The 13,343-nt window shown below is 36.6% G+C and overlaps 2 long non-coding RNA genes across 2 annotated transcripts in view; one reads left to right on the forward strand and one right to left on the reverse strand.

Annotated features, from left to right (window-relative positions):
- The window catches only part of LOC135294336 (uncharacterized), a 37,850-nt gene extending 36,569 nt beyond the window's left edge, over nt 1-1,281 (forward strand). The window contains exon 3 of the long non-coding RNA XR_010356453.1: nt 664-1,281. This is a non-coding gene — a long non-coding RNA (uncharacterized LOC135294336). The remainder of the gene's footprint in view (nt 1-663) is intronic.
- LOC135294334 (uncharacterized) overlaps nt 1,043-13,343 on the reverse strand; it is a 30,318-nt gene continuing 18,017 nt past the window's right edge. The window contains exons 4-6 of the long non-coding RNA XR_010356452.1: nt 11,287-12,291; nt 4,426-4,611; nt 1,043-1,173 (exon numbers count right to left, since the gene is read on the reverse strand). This is a non-coding gene — a long non-coding RNA (uncharacterized LOC135294334). The remainder of the gene's footprint in view (nt 1,174-4,425; nt 4,612-11,286; nt 12,292-13,343) is intronic.

The raw sequence follows: 13,343 nt of genomic DNA on the forward strand, positions 1-13,343 counted from the left end.
CACACATTGACTCAATCCTTCTAAGCCTTTACTTCTACAGTTTGAACAGCCTGAGCTCTGTCAGCCTCTTCTTATAAAAGTGATGCTTCAAGGCCTTCATCAACATTGTGGCCCTTCATTGAACTTGCTCCGGTAAGTTCATGTCTCTTTTGTACCAGGCATTTAGGTCTATGAGTGCACCAGACATCAAATTCATCTAGTTCTATTCAATATCACTAGTGGGGAACTGAAAGCTATTCAATTTACCCACATAGATACCAACAGCAGGGTTCAGTTATCTAAACACAGATGTTCTGTACTATTTCAAAAAGGTCTGGAGTATTCCCCATGCCCTCCAGCTGCCAAGCACCAGATCATATTTTCCATCCTATGTGAATATCTTGGAAATTTTCTGGTTTGCTAGAAGCCATGGATAATCTAGGTTTAGACATTGATGTTACAATAAACCTTAGACAGCAAAACAATTTTCCATGTATTATAACTTCATATATAACTGTTATATCATGTTATCCACATAAGCTAAGGTTCCCCTTGGAGTCGTCAGAGTTTCTGCCAGGGGCAGTTCAGAGGAAGAGATAATCTCCTTCCATTTAACCAGCAAAAATAAAGTGAAATTGTATGAATATGTCCTCACCCCCTCTGATCACTCTCTCCTTCTCCCAGACTTACACAGCCAAGGCCGGAAACACAAATAGAGGAACAACAAAAGAAAAATACAATCCTAAAATACCTGAGAATTAAAAACAGGAAATGAAGAGCTGATTATAGGTCATTTTTTTTCTCTCCTTCAAATTTTGCAATAAATAACATGCTTTAGTAGTGCTACATTATTACTATCTCCCAATGATTTTGTTTACAATGCCTCTCATTATTACCCACTCTCTCAATGTGCACTTTAAAAATGTGAATCACATTACCATGATTGCATTTGCATTAAACACATGGTTAGTTTTTTAAAAGTACAAATGCTTGTAATTTTATGACACACCCGCATGAATTATAAAATGATGCATAATAGAACTTTGCTTGATTTCATAATTACCTGTTGTTATCTTTGGCTAATTAAATATTCAGCACTGCATGTTAATCCTGAAAGCCTCCCTGGCACCCTCTCTTCCCTTTTCATGATTTTTTTTAGTATATTCCATTGAGTTACAACTTGTTTCATGGAATCTGTAGAAAGAAAAATGTTCAACAGCTATGGATATATGCAAATCTTCAAACAACCATACTCAAAGTTAAAAGTGGAAATTTCAATATGTACCTATTATTTCTGGCAGGCATATAGTACATTGCTTTGATCATATTTCTTTACTAAGCTTCCTCATCTGGTTGAAATAGAGCCTCTTAGAGCTATTTCTCCCCTCTTTATTTTCTCAGAAAGTTACCTTGTATTTTATACAGCCTAATCTTCTAAAAGAGGCTGTTTTCTACTTGTCCATGGTGTATTATATGAGCATCTAAAGATACTTTGAGAAATTTCAGACTTGAAATACCTTGTTCAAAAATAGAAATTGTGGGAGAATAATTACTGTATTGTAGTACTTTAATTCATATGAATAAAATGACCAGCCTTGCTATCATTCAAGTTAGCAGCAAGGTCCTCAGCAGCTTCAGACAGAATACATTATTAAAGCATACAGAGGTGCTGTTACTTTCATAGCAGGTGGAACTCATTTTTTAAAGAATGAATTACGTGACCTAGGCAAATCATCAAGCAACTTATTTTTCCATCAGAAAGAGAGCACTGTTTTCCTTCAATGTTTCATTTCAGCCCCAACATAGACATCTTCAGGAGGTGTCTAAGTCAGCTCATTTCACCTCCTTTGCTCTGCTCCCAATAAAAAAAGTTAGTATTCAATCGAAGGCAGCTCATTTGCCTATAAACATCTGGTGTAGACATGCCATGTGGTATTCAGCCAGAAAGGAAAGAGGTTTAGCTTGGGTCTTCTGTCAGATACAAGCTGTATTCTGATATCCCAGATATGGTGGGGAAAATTAAGAGCAACCAATACCTGCATTTAAGCTATTGAATCAACTTTAGATGTTTGAATCAACTTTAGATGTTTGCATTTGTAGCTGGCTAGAGATAGGTAAGAAATGGTTCGTTTAGTAATACGTACAGGTAGGTCTTTTCCCAAGAGAATAACTTATTCTGATGAACAAGAGCTTGCAACATATGGAATCACAAAATTTGAATTTTACTTGCAGCTCTTTGTTTTATACTTTGTTTAAGCTTAAAACAAGTGATAAATTAAAAAAAAAAACAAAACCCAAACAAACAACCAACCAAACAAACAAAACAAAAACACCAAAACAACAAAAACTGTCCTGGTTTCATACAGGGATTAAAAAAAATCAAAGCAAAACAATCCAAGAAAACCCAAAACAAATAAAACCCAAAACCTTAACTTCCAAAAAAACCCCCCACAATTAAACCCAAAAAACCCACACACAAAAACCCATCAAAAATAAAACCAAAATAATCCCCATTTGCTGTAGAAAATTTAGGCCTTATACAGGTCAAATTTTGCATTCATGATTCAAGTGTTGTTCCCAAGCATCTGCTAAGTATATATTTTTTAAAAGTTACTTTGAGGAAGTACATAGAACGTAAAATCTTTACTTCTTTACCTACTTTGATCTCCTCCACATCACATTGTTCCTGTAGGTATAGTTAGCCTAAATTTAAATTCTTGGTTCTAAACTGCTGCATTCCTACTGCTTTCAGCACATTAAGTGTGTGTCTTAGTACTGCGTAAATGAAAGGGGTGTCAATCATTGTGCTTTTAGATTCTTGTATTTCTTGGTTAATAATGATGATCTTTGAGCTTGGTCCTGCAAGTAATCATTTGTGAGAGTAAAATTAGGCATATAGATTTGCATTTGCAGGATTAGTGACAATGTAAGCTTTGGCATTGTTAGGTTGCTATGCAAATGCTTAGCAATTCTCTCTTTGATTTCCTCCATTTTTATTCCCTTCTACATTGCAGCGGCTACTGCTGACCTCTTGGTCTCTGACTCGCCCGGCTGCACAGGCCAGCACCGCCGGCAGCAGTGAGGGGGGAAGGCGGAATGCCTTCAGAAGGGCGAGAAACCCCCAGAGCCGTGAGGAGAGAAGCTGGGCTGCGTCCCACAGGAGAAAAGGCTTCGGACCGCGCCGACAGGGAAAAAGGAGGTGTTTATTGATGGTGCATCGGGCGCGGACAAAAAAGCTTGCTCGGCAAGGTCTTATAACTAGAACACAGCGACCAATCTAAAATTTTGAGAGGAGGGAATAACGCATAACAAACAGCTCAGATGTCCAGTGTAAATAAATTAGGGGTTGAGCCCTGACCTCTAAACCAATCATTCAATGTCCAGGCCAGAATGTTCTGGATGAGTGGGCAAGGACCCTGAATAACAGACAGGCAGTTAGGGAGGAATTTAGGAAAGATAGAGTGTAGCTGACAGGACAATTCAGAAGAGGGAGAGAGAGAAAGCCCGGGCAGAACCATAAACAGGAATGGGGGGTACAGGAATAAACCAACTTAAAACTAATGCACCCCAACATACATCTCCACACCTCCTTAGACAAGTGAGCATATAGTCAATTGTCACTATAGGATGTGAAAAAACACAACGTGAACACTCTGCTGTTCTCAAGGTAAAAAGGGAAGTTTATTTTCTGATTCTAACATTTACAGATTTCCAAAGGTGACAGTGGATTGGAGGGTGAAACTGCCACCTCTCCAATGACACTGGACAAACGAACAGTCTGTCAAATTTCTCCTCCATAAAAAATGCAAAACAATAAGTTGTTTTGAGAAAGAGTGTGAGAAAGTTTGCTACAAGAATGTAAACATCAGAAGGCCTATAAAATCTTAAAAAATTGGGGCAACAGTCAATTTCTGTGAAAGTTTAGTGCTTTGCAAATCTAAAACCTGAGATAGGGTAAGATATGCTTAGATATGTTTCTCTCAAACCTTCTTTGAACATTTAAGACTTCATTGCAGCTAATCTTATCACAGAAACTATGTTGGAAATAAAAATATTACAAACCAGTTGTACAAACCTTTGATGTGCTCATACACATGCATCTTGGTGATGGCTCTGATGTCTTTTCCAACATACTAGCATTGGAAAAGACAACAGAACCATCACCAAGATGCATGTGTATGAGCCCATTCACATCTTTTATGTATAGTGCAAACAGGATTTTTTGATTAAACATTTAAAGTTATCCATTCCCTCCCATATGTTTATCCTTTTATTAACTGTAAATAGCTGAGCCATTTTCAGTCCTGTCATTATTGTTAGTTTGTTCCTGCTCTCCACTCCACATGAGCTTTCCCTTGGCTTAGCTCCCTTGTAGAAAATGCACCAGCATACAGAAGTCAGAATAATAACAATAGAGAGGAAACAAAAAAAACCAAACAAACTTACATTCTACCAAGGCCATTTAAAGATCCACAATCAGTAGCACACAAAGCATTTTGACATGGTTTGATTCTGTATCTTTTGTTGCCAGATTGCAGACACACTTTACAGTAATGGAAGCGTTATTTCCTCTGATAACCACCATAATTTATCAGAATACTTCTCTTCTTGAGTAGTATTTCCCCGGTTTTGCTGCATTAAAATAAATTAAATAAATTTAGATCAGTTTTGGCTCAACTCTCTACCTACTTTGTCAAAGTCTTTTAGAGCAAACCTCAGATGCAGTTGTTATTGTCCTCTGTGGCAACAGTCATTGCAAACATCATTAAGGATGTGAGGTCTCTCCCTTAATTAAGAACTAAAAGGTTTCATTTCCTAAAACAAAAGCATGTGGCAGGTTTTATTGATCTGGTGTATGTCGCCAACTGAACACATTAGCAGGGGTTATTGATTACTCTAGTGGTAATTAGCTTTGTTCCTTGTCAAGTAAAGCACACATTCCTAAGATCTTTCCTAAAGAGGCCTATATGTTCATTCACATTCACCGAGTTATACAAGGAGGGGGTTTTTAAAGTCTTTATTGCCTATGTATCATTTTCTAAAATTTAACAGCAATCATTAGAAAGGTCATTTTCCAGTCATTATCTTGTTATCATTCTTTCTGAATGCCACTGATGCACTTAGGAAATGAATTCAAAAACAAAAGAAGCACAGCATTGTTATTTTTGTTTTGTTTTGTTTTAATTGTAAGCACATATGGCTGTTACTGCTTTTAAAAACTCCCTGCAAAATAACTGCCATTATATGTTAATATGGAACTGTCATAAATAATTTTCTAACAGAATACATAGGATCTCTCCCCAATTTTGAAAGAATAATTTCAGACTGACAACTGTCCTAATTAACTCCTTAGTAACATTTAGTCCATTTTTGGCTCTGGTATAGAGCAAACCAAAAAAGATAGCACTTTGGAAAAAGACTTGATAAGTAAAAAGGAGCCTAAAAATGTCTGCTTACTTAAGACAACTGGCCATCATGAGTAACTGAAACCAGTCTGATATCTGCAGAGGGAAAACATGGAAGAGCTCAAGCAACATGAGATGTTTCTGGACTGCATTGTTCCTGGTGCAGGTGGTTGAGAAGTAGATGAAGGGAGCTGCTTTCCTTGATCTCACAATTACAACAAATGATGAACTGTCAGGAATGTGAATGCTGGGGGCATTCTTGACTCCAGAGATGGTGCAATTTGTGATCCTGTGTGGTCCATCCCAATATGTGGACAATCAAATAAAGATGACAAGAATTCTGGCTGTGTGAACGTGGATTGTCTTGCTTGTATTAACTACAGTCAAATGTAGGGGGGAAAAAAAAGAAAAAGTGAGAATACGAGAGGTGGAAGCAAGATAACTTGTCCTCTCCAAGGACAAATTTGTGGTTAGGGAAGCCAAAACTCATTTGTAGTTATATCTGTCAAGGTTTCAACAAGAATATCAGCAGCAAAAGGAAGACCAGAACTATCAAACTGCTGCCGAAGAGCACAGGCAACTTGATGTACCAGAGCCCAGAAAATACTTTTGCTTTTACTGCTAAGATTTATGTTCTAGGATTCCAGACTCCTCAAATCTGTGGGAAAGTCTGGAGCAAAGTAGAGTTACCCTCAGTAGAAGAGGATCAGATTTGGGAATATTTAAAGAAACTGAACATCCACAAGTCTATGGGACATTGTGCTCATGAGTGCTGAAAGAGCTGGAAAATGTTGTTGCAAGGCCACTCTCAGATACCTTGGAAAGATCATGTTAAGTGCAAGAGATTCTTGGCCAATGAAGAAAAGGAAACTGATGAAGACACACAAGAATAAGGATCGGGGAAACTACAGGCCCATTATCTTCACCTGAATCCCAGGGAAGATGAAAAAGAAAATAATCCCAAAATACATTTCCAATCACATTAAGGAAAATAAGGCTTTTGAGACTAGTCAACATGAATTTTAAAAAGGAAAATCAATTGCATATATTGGGGTTTTATTTTATATAAATCATGTATATCATATCGAATGCCTGAATATCCTGGTAAACTTTTGCAAAGAAATCATTGGCTCAGCAGATTACTGTTGTGGTTCATGTTCACTTCAGATTTTGACACTGTCTCCCATCAAATCCTCACGAACAAATAGGTAAAGTCTAGTCTAGATAACTGGATAGTGAGACAAAATGAAAATTAGCCCAGCTTCCAGGATTAGAGAGTGGTGATCAGTTGCATCCACTCCAGCTGGAGGCCAATCACTGGTGGTGTGTGCCAGGGTTTCAAATCAGGGCCAATTCTGTTCAACTCCAACAGGCTTGCAGATGTTACGAAAAAAACCCACCTGCAGATAGTTGGGAGTTTGGTTGGGAGTTTTTTGTTGGGTTTTTTTTTGGCAGAAAAGTTGGTATTTTAATGATGACTCTTGATGATTATAAATTTGAAAGCATTGTTAACACACAAAAAGATCAAAATATATTTTACAGAGAAAAACATGATACAAAAAAACACTGAAATAGTGAAATATAACCATTTAAGGCACACGTTCATGCATGTATGTCTTGAATTGTCTTGATTTAGAGATGTCTGAAGGCTAGCTATTTTTAGTTATTTCTACAATTAGTTGAGAGGGACAGGCACCTCTAGACTGAGGTACAGCCTCCCAAGGGAATGAATAATTTTCTAGGGGAGCCTTCCAGTGACTATAAATACAGTTTGAAGAGTGTGTCTAGCTATAACTAGGCCTGTTTTACAAGATGAATAAAATACATTTTGGCTATAAAGTGGAAGCTCGTCAGCTGAACTTTGCAAAATTTACTGGTACAGTTATGTTTAGTCTATTTCAGTAATTAAATGCAGTTAGCCCTGTGTATCACCCCTAAACAGCTGCAGCAGTCCTGATGTCTGCTGAAATTGTGAATTCTTTTCTCTTTTTTTTTTTTTTTTTTTTGCTTAGCATCCTAATATTCATATTAAGCATGCCCTGCTCAGCGATGTGAATACACAATACTTTTTTTTTTCCCCCAGTGAAAACAGGATCACATTTGCTTGGCGAGCTTTAATGGGTTCTTTGCAAATCTGACTGTAATGGGAAGTCTTCCAGCATTATTTTTATCTCAGCAAAAATCCACAGATATGATTTAGTGAAGCAAGGAAAGGTCCAGAGAATCTTTGTAACTCCCCATATCTCAAGTCCATTCAAGAACCAGAAAACAATACATGCCCAAGAAATAGCTGTGTGAGTGTAAGTAATTTTAGAATGTCACTGTGATTAAGATGCTTTGACACGTAGGGATAATTCTAACTTTTCTGGAATTTGAGAGAGACAGATATAGAAAGGAATGCTAAATTTTTACTCAATTGGGGAATAATGGTGAACCACCATTGTGACAAAGTCAACATAAAGACAGATTCCTGACTACACTAGTAATGTCTTTTTTTTCCAAACTATACTAGAAATGAACCACCAATCACAGACAATATTTTATCTGGAATATTCAGTATACATTTACTTTACCTGCTGTAACAGAGTCAGGAACAAGTTTGGAAAACTTATTATAAACAGACCAGACTTAGCTCTCTACACTGCTTAACTATCAGCTGACTCTCCATTCTTCCTAAAGAATTTCAGCAAGTTTTTCACAAGTTTTCTCCATTCCAGTTCAGGGCATAATGCCAGACAGATTCTCTCTCCATAGGGCAGTGTGTATACAATTGCATAATGTCTGTCTGATACAATTACATACAATCTCCTTAGTTCTGAAATATTATCCAAACTTGTATGTTACCTTTGAATACTCACATATGCCATATGCCAGTGCACAGAAGCCACAGTCTTATTTTTATGTTATAAAAACTTCTCCCTATCAAATTGCACTATAATCCTTGAATTATTTCAAGCACCTTGAAATTATTCTCATTAGCACTACTGCAACACATGTTAATAATTTTGTATTTTATATTTTAGGGGCACTGTCTGAATCTTCAGGTGCCAAGGGCTACTGTATGGCTGTAGATGTAGCCAGCCTGCCAGAGGGGAGCTGTCCCTGGCATAACATACACATGAACCAAAGAGTTCTGCCTGACATCGGGTCTAGGGGCTGCTCCCTAATTCTCTTTTATTCATCAGAATAGACACACTTAGGGTCCAGAAACATTAAATCAGACCAATAGTAAAAATCAACCAACCAACCAAACAAACAAAAACCCAGAAAAAACTCTAAAAACTTCCACCAAACCCAAATCAAACCAAAACCAACAAATGAAAACAATCTCACCCCAAAACACGAACAAAACAAAACAACAAAAAATCCCAAACCAAATGAAACAAACAAAAAAATCCTAAAAAAAAAATCCAGACCAACCAACCAACAACCAAAGGCAAGAAAGAACCCAACAGCCTGTAAATAAGGAGATGAGGGAATTGCATTTACTGCTTTACAAGACAAGAAAAATATGTTAAAACACATTAATTCCTAAAGAGCACATAAATATTGCCTATAAACATAACTGTGGAATAAGTTCTAGAGAATCAGAATTATTTTTTAATTGATTCAGTATTTTCCAACCTTTCCCAGTTTGTAGGCATCTAACAATTCTTTAGGAGTCTTTGACATTCTGAGGAAAATCACGTAGGTTCTATTCTGTATATGGAATATAAACAGACTTCCTCTTTTCTCTGATGCTTCCTCTTCTTCTGATGCAATCTCTTTCAGAGTAGTCCCCAGATACACAGTGATTTGCAGACACAGGAGTAAAACCCCTAAATCCCTCATCAATAGAAAAACTGAGTGATCCAGAAGTAAAGTTAGGATGGGAACCAGGAAGATGTTGCTATTTATGTGAACACTGATGTTCTAGATCTGAACATGAAGAATGAGCTGAAATTTAATACTATAAAGACTTATGAAAAAAAGTATTTCACACAAACATTGTGACAACCAGGAAATGAATTGTTGAGAGCATTATTGTCTTTATGGTACAGAGAAACTATTCCGTAAACTGTGATCCTCTGATGAAGTCAAGTAGTCTAAAAGTTCAGAAAAATAAAATTATTTTCCTGTATTTAAAAAAAACCTGTAAAATATAGTTTTAAATTATTTATCAGACCATAATTATAATTTTAAAAAATTATTTTCAAATATAATTCTAGATAACTCATGCTATGCTGAGATGCTGCTTCTTATCTAATTTGGATTAAAAAAGAATACATTCTATAATTAGAATAAAAAATCTTTGTCACAAAAGAAAATCAAAATCTATGAGTCATTCTAATTAAAACAGAAGCTTATAAACCCATATTCCTCAAATAAATGTGAGAAATCCACTTTGCATGCTACTGCTACATTTTTAGGATTGTTTATTTCTTTTGTAAGGAAAAATATATTACTGTACACCCTTAAAATGTTACAGTTCAGTTCAGTTAAGCATTACAGACTTTAATTTTTCATTTTTATTCTTTTGTTTGGGGGTGGTGAATAGTCCTCACAGGTCCCTTGACAGAACTTTAGTATTCTCTGCTCCAGTCAGCTATACTGAAGCCTCACCACAGTCTGAGCAATCTCAGGAAACATCATAGTCTAGACTCAAAAAATTATCAATAGAAGGATGTTGCACAAGAAGGAAACCATAATTAACAGTAGTAAGTGAAATTCAACTTTTGAAAGACAAAAAAAGTTCAAGATTTTGGTTTCAAAAAAAGAAGGAGGAGGAAAATTCAAAAACATTTTGCAGAATGCAAATTATTTTCAAGACCCTAATTATGGAATTTTAATTAAAATTGAAAAGTCTGTGCATTCCCCAAGTGCCAATTCCCTGTAAAAATTAGGATGGGATTCATTAAGCCTAATTTTAGTCTCCATCTGAGTCATTTTATGCTCCTTCAGCAGCTGATAGAATTGAGCAATGCTAGGGAGCTGTTCCTTTGGTTAGTTCTGAATATCTACACCAGAATGAGAGCCTAAAATTTGTTGCTTTCATTGTTCTCATTACTGTCCTATTCCCCTCAACACAGCCCTCTGTATTTGGCTATAAAACAAACCCAAAGGGAACATTTACTGTAGTCACACCCACCACAATGATCTGAAGGTGCCTAACAAGGAGACAGCTGTTTTTCACAAGCCTGTTCAATACTAAATTGTATTTTTCTACATAGGAACAGGGGACAACAGCAACTGCAATATGGAAGCACCAGGTCCATGCTGTAGACAGAAAGCCTTATCCTCGGATGTGAGGCATAACTGTGGACTCAATCCCCACAAATTTTAAGAAACATGGTTTACTGTTTTGCTACATGATAATAAAATCAAGACAGTTTAGCAAAATTTTATATATTTTTTAGGTAATTTGTTTTCCTAACACAGTTACTAAAGTAATAAACATTATTTTAAATACCTGGTCTATTCAGTAAAGTACAAATACTTATGTATGTAAAATTATCTTTATAATCTGTAATTTTGTGTTGCCTTCCCCTTCCCAGACAGGAGCTGAGCACCCACAGTAACAACCAAGCAGATTAATGAACAACACACTCAGTGACAAAAATGGGGTGGAGGGCTGCTTGTCTTCCAAAGTCCGTGTCTACCATTGTTCCTCAGGATGTCAAATTTTTCACTATATAATGCAATGCAATACATAACCTCCTAATACCAATTCTCAAAATTTCTGTCAACATAATGGAAAACCAAACTCATCAGGAAATAAATGAAAGAATATGAATACCTGGATTCAACATATTTTCTAGAAAACAATATAATTTCGGTCTATTTAAAACACTACCTACACCCTGAAGTAAAATTCAAATGCTTGTCAGATAGCAAATATACAAACACTTAGTAATTTTATTACCTGTATCCTTTTCTCTGTAGATAAACAAGAGGCATCATTCCGTTCCTTTGCATGGATGACAGATTAAGGCTCATTTGTCAATTACACGTCTCAGCATATGAAATGCAACCACTAATCTGTACAATACTGTGTGTTTCTGAAAAGCATGGACAGAACATCTAGAAATGGTCACCTACTCTTTTTTTTTCTCAAGTGTCTGTTTCAGCAATTAGGGAAATACATCTCCTCATAAAGCATTGAAAGTATTGAAAGCCCTTCTTGAACTAGACTCATTATTTAAATTGTACAGTAGCTTAGCAAAAAGGAAAGAAAGAAAAACATAATTTATTACCAAGAACAGGGTACTATTTCACTTCTTGTGTGTTTAAGTGCAGAATTTAGGAATGACTTAAGGCACAGTCACACTCTGCAGGTGTCCTTGTGGTTTCTCCCTCTAAAACACAGTGTCTGCCCCACTCCTACATCCGTGCTCCTCATGGCCTCATGAAGGGTCTCCTGTCCTCTGGGGATGCAGGAAAGGTGAACTCTCCCTTAGGTGTTTATGTATGGAGCAGATCAACAGCCAGCAAAGGAGCCCCTCGGGTAGATAGCCCGTAAATCAGGCCTGACTCTATATCAGTTGAGATCCCTACTACTACTGCTGGGTTTAGACTTCAGCACTCTTGAGAGGTAAGACAGGCTGTAAAAACTTTGATGAAAATTGTATTGTTCTGATAACACACAAATAGTTAAATCTAAACTGTGTACAGCTATCTGTAGCAGGAACATGTCACCCATTGGCTTCCATTTTCTGAGAAGAGTTGGATGTTGTTTGAGAACAGAAAGGAAGAATTGGTCGAAAGACAAATATTTACAAACTAATGAAAATAAACTGGTATCTGGAAAATAATGTTTTTAAAATCATAATCTGTTAGAATTCTATTAAACTTTTACTTCTCTATTTGGCCAAGAATTTTCATAAAACCTTTTGAAACTTTGTGGGTTTTGATGCCCATACAAGGAGTCCTGTAAGAAGAAAAAAAAAATTAAATACTGCAACACATGCCTTTGGAGACCTTGTATCTACATGCCCCAACTCCCTCTCTATATGATGAACATGACATTAACATATTACTTTTTTAGATATGTTTGAAACATATAAAATGAAGGCTGTTTCCCCCTCTTGTATTCAATCAATATCAATAGAGCTGACTGAAACTTGGGTGTACTAGCTTTGCAAAAATTGATTTTTTCTCTCATGTGATTTGAATTTATTTTTTTTTATGAGTAAAAAGTAAGAAAATAAGAGAACGGGAGCCCCATTTTTGGTAACATACTTTGTTCTAGAATTTTAGAAGAAAAACAAATAACAAGAGAGAAAAAAATAGGAAGGATTTATTCTTTTTTCTGATTCAGTTTCATTATGAAAATCTACTTTTTATTGGCAATACTCAAACTCATAAAGGTATTATTTATTATTTTATGAGCAGGATCTGTTCAGAGAAAGGATAAAAGTACATGTTATAAGATGTGACACAATATGCAGTATGACATTTAGTAGCACTCTTTCATTAATTTCACTTCATGGCTAATTTTCCATAGAATTCTGCTGATCTGTGGTTACAATTTTTCACGATAGATACGATTTGCTCTGAAGAATGGCTGCAATTTCTTTTGAAGAAGAAGAAGATTGAGCTCTGAGTGCTTTCACTTCATGTTACAGTGAACAGTGAGCAGATTTTCCCAGAGGACATGCAGTTGTGAGGCTGCAGCTATGTCATCACAGAGCTCTGCTGGAATGCCCTGCAAGTTAACAGCTGGCAGCCTCCCTCCCCAGCACCTGGCTGGCATCACACTGCAGAACCTCAGACACGATTCAGCCACACCAGCACAAACTGCACCACCCTCAGAGGAGTCCACATCCCTCTGCCCCTGTGGGATGCTTACCCACATGAACTCAACAGAGACCACCACGGTCCTTCCCTGGCATGCAGCATAATAACAGCAAAGGCTGACCTCTGAAACTAAACATTTTCTTACTCTTCACAAAACTCCCAGAGATGCTTAACTGCTTTATT

Source organism: Passer domesticus, chromosome 2 (assembly GCF_036417665.1).
Source record: "Passer domesticus isolate bPasDom1 chromosome 2, bPasDom1.hap1, whole genome shotgun sequence".
In the NCBI taxonomy this organism is placed as follows: Eukaryota; Metazoa; Chordata; class Aves; order Passeriformes; family Passeridae; genus Passer; species Passer domesticus.